The sequence below is a fragment of the Mycetomoellerius zeteki genome, unplaced genomic scaffold, assembly GCF_001594055.1.
Source record: "Mycetomoellerius zeteki isolate Tzet28-1 unplaced genomic scaffold, Tzet1.0 scaffold562, whole genome shotgun sequence".
Classification (NCBI taxonomy): Eukaryota; Metazoa; Arthropoda; class Insecta; order Hymenoptera; family Formicidae; genus Mycetomoellerius; species Mycetomoellerius zeteki.
The window spans coordinates 90,779-95,080 of record NW_017257569.1 but is presented as its reverse complement, the minus strand read 5'-3'; the positions used below and the strand labels follow the sequence as shown (position 1 = coordinate 95,080).

The 4,302-nt window shown below is 28.2% G+C and overlaps 1 long non-coding RNA gene across 1 annotated transcript in view; it reads right to left on the bottom strand.

The window, feature by feature from the left end:
• LOC108727900 (uncharacterized) overlaps window positions 1-4,302 on the bottom strand; it is an 11,899-nt gene continuing 7,597 nt past the window's right edge. Inside the window, exon 4 of the long non-coding RNA XR_001936866.1 lies at window positions 1-11. This is a non-coding gene — a long non-coding RNA (uncharacterized lncRNA). The remainder of the gene's footprint in view (window positions 12-4,302) is intronic.

The following is a 4,302-nucleotide window of genomic DNA, read 5'->3' as shown; positions in this document are numbered from 1 at the left end:
TTTAAGTACAGCTCATAAATTTGACGAAATGACCGTATATAAGAGTCAAGTACCCCAATATTTATCAGATTATGATTCATGGAGAAAATTTCGAAAACATCTCATAACTTTTCATAAATTTCCAGCTAATCCTATTGTTAAGAGTCTTAATCAAAGTTGTGGTAATAGACATAATAGAACTGATTTACAAATGTCAGACTCTGATTCTGACATTGAAGACGTAATTTCTTCTGATGATATTGTTAATGAAATTTCAGTCTCAAAAGAATCTATCAATGACGAACTTCATAACTGCTTGCTACGTTATATTGCGAAATTGTATGCAGATCCTGCTTTGCCCCGAAGCCATGTTCAAAGTATAATGAATGATACAGCTGCCTTGTTCTTTAATATTATATCACTTCTGAAGCCTGTTATACAAGCAACTACGTGTAATGAAGCAACACAATTTAACGATATACAATTAAATATATTCGATATATTTGATACAGTTCTTCAATTATTTACAAATTTAAATTCTGATTACAATCGAATGAAAGCTTTGCAGGCAACACATCATTTTATTAAACCTATGCCATATACTGTTGGCAATATTGTAAGTGAAAAAAGAGTTGATGGATGAATCATTAAAGACATAATTCCTATATATGGCCAGTTTCTACCTGTTCGTACAATTTTGAAAGCTTTCTTTAATCTTCCAGGCGTATTTGACACCGTTTATAATTATATGGAAAATCTAATGCAGGAGACAGCTGTATTGTCCAACTTCGTTTACAGGGTAAATTATGGAGAAAAAAGAAAATGGATTATTTTTCTGATAAAATTGTTTTTCCTTTATTCGTTTATTACGATGACTTTGAAGTGAATAATCCTTTGGGGAGTCATAAAGCGATTCAAAAGATAGGAGAAACCTATATTAATATTCCATGTATTCCACAAGAATATCGTTCTGCATTGGATGAAATTTTTGTTGCTTTATTATTCCATACATCTGATAGAGCTCAGTTTCAAAATGCAGCTATGTTTCGCATATTAGTAGATCAAATTAATTTCCTTCAGGATTACGGTATTGTCTTATATTTGCCACAAGGTGACTAAAAAGTATATTTTGCTCTTGGTTTATTGATTGGGGATAATCTTGGACTCAATACAATATTAGGTTACTCAATGAGTTTTAATGCCACTTATTATTGCTGCTTTTGCACTACACGAAAGGAAGATTGTGAAAAAGATTGCTTTGTACGAAAAGAAAATTTAAGGTCAGAAAATTATTTAAACGATATCCATCGCGGTGTATCCAATTCTGGTTTAAATGAATATTCAATTTGGAATGAAATTAAGGGATTTCATGTTTATGAAAATTTTGCTTCAGATTCTTTGTTACATGAAATGGCAGAAGGTTGTCTACGATATGGAATGGGCCATTTGTTATATCATTTAATATTCAAAGAGAAACATTTTGCAATTCAAGCACTTAATGAAAGAATAAAAACTTTTGATTATTATATAAATGGATTTTCGAACAGGCCACCACTTGTAACAAAGGAGGAAGTGAAAAGCAAGCATTTAAGCATGTCGGGTACTGAAATGACAAATTTTTTCTTAACTTTCAGTTATTTGGTTGGAGATTTTGTGCCTTGCGGTAATAAATTGTGGCATTTTTATATTGTTTTATGCCAAATATTTGATATTGTTGCTGCTACTAATATTCAGAATGAAATATCGATATTGTTGGAGCAGCTCATTTTTGAACATCATACATTATACTAAGAGCTCTTTAGAGATAAACTCAAACCGAAGCACCATATTATGCTACACTTTCTTATGATGCTTGAAATGTCAGGATCTCTAGCTTTATTTAGTACAATGAGACAAGAATCTAAAAACAGACTTAACAAGATTCGTGCAAATGCCACGTACTCCAGAAGAAATATTACTTTTACATTAGCGATCAAAGAAGCCTTGCAAATGTCTTATAAATTAGTAAGTCAATTCGGATTTGTACGGAAATTTGAAATAGGACCAGGAAACATTTTAGACGAATCATCTGTAAACGAAAATTTAGATAATTCGTGCATTCCTATTGATTTTAGAGCAAATTGTATAGAGGTTCCATGGGTTGATTACAAAGGAACAAGATACAGAATTGGTACATCTATTGTTCTTGGGTCAGATAATTTTGAATTACCTATCTTTGGTGAGATTCAAAGAATATATTGCACGGAAGATTTTAAAGTTTGCCTTGTGTGCTTTTCTTTTAAAACAATTGGCTTTGATGAACGTGTACATGCGTTTAACGTTCAAATAAGTACTAAAATTTCTTACATTAATATTGATGATTTATTGGATTACACTCCAACTATTTCAGTTAGAATGAATGATGGCGAATATTTTATTTCCACAAGATATGCATTATAATATTGTACATTTCAAATGCAAGCTTATAATAACTTCAATTTGATATGATACATTTTTAATATGTCATTTAAAATGATATACTATTTCATTTATATTATTAAATTCAAATTATACGCTTAAAGTGTATATCATTTGAAATTGAAGTTATATTATAAGCTTGCATTTGAAAATAATTTTCATATTACTTCCTGTTACCATCAAAATTGGTTACAGCAATCAATTCTAAGCTACACCCAATTTGTTTTTAATGTAATAATAGCCATAAAATAAGTTGAAAGATCTGTTATTATGGAAATATGTAATAATGTTACGTTATAATATTTTTATTGTTATGCTTTAATAATAACAGTACAATTTTTTTAAATAAAATACTGAAGAATTTTTTAAATAAATTTTATAAACTGTCCACAAATAAAGTATATTTTACTTCTCCACTGACGGTTTCTACATTGATTAGGTACTTTAATTATTATCATACAAAAAGAGTTGCTTATACGGTAACCAAAATTTGTGTGTCTAGATAAAATAGTTGTAATGAATAGACAACTGGGAAAAAAATATTTCGTATATAATTATATATAATTATATATAAAATTGACATAGTTGATATATAATTATATATATATATATATAATACGTTTATTATAAAACATTTTTTTCCCAGGCACCTAAAAATATTATTGCGTTAGACACTTTTTTATTATACAAAAGCAAATTTTCTTGCTATTATAAAACATAACAACATATTAATTTTTGCTCCTGCAATTAAAAATGTAGTTAACACAGCAATAGTTTAAGATGTTCATATATTACAATAACTTTTTGCAAATGATTTCAGCAACTCCGGTGAAAAAATCGTAGAAATTGCTGAAATCTATAATATCAACCGACTCACTTTCAAGTATACAATTTCATTAATATAATATAATAAATCTGCAAAAATATATTAAATAAATTTTTTTTTATATAGATTTCAGCAATTTTAGCGATTTTTCCACAAGGAAACCAATTAAAATGATCGTAATAATATGCACAGAGTGGCCGATACGTAGGAGTCAGTTAGCTGGAGTACACTGAAAGAAAGATTAGCTGCATCAAATTAGATGGTAAAATATGGCATAGCATGTTTAATTGGTTGCAACAACCAATTTTTGATTGTTGCAGCCAATTAAAAATGCTATGCCATATTTAACCATTAATTTGCTGCAGCAACCAATCTTTTCTTTCAGTGTAGCCAAGTAGTTAGACCACCGCGCGGAAGTTATTTATTTGTAGTAACCAATTAATAAATCATCATAAAGTAAGCAGTTGATTGGAGTAGCAAAGTCACGCATTCACACCAACCAAGTTTACAGCAGCTTTGAAAATTGCTGCAATCAATGAAAATGTTGTGCCATATTTTACCATCAAAATTGGTTGCAGCAACCAATTCTAGGCTACAACAGCCAATTTTTTTTTTTAGTGTAGCTGATAACAACGCGATTATCCAATTTTATTATAAATTTTTGTATTTTTATAAAAGAAGATTTATTATAGAGTATTTTAAATTCACTGTATATACATATTTGCAACTATTGTAAAGATTAAATTGATATTTTTACAAAATTCATCAAGTTTTCTAAATCGTACCATCAAAAGATAAGGCTGATAACTGACAATAATAAAACTAATAATTGATATCAATATAAATATTAAATGCAAAAATATAAGCAAATTTTTTTTGGTGTCATTTGTTCTTTTTTATTATTGTTATTTAATAATGATAAAATATTTGATTTTCTTCACTAAATTATTAAAATTAGGTATTAATTAATTATTAGGTATTAGTTAATGATTTCTTTTATTAATCTTATATTTTTAACTGTTTTCATTCATAAATTCAAT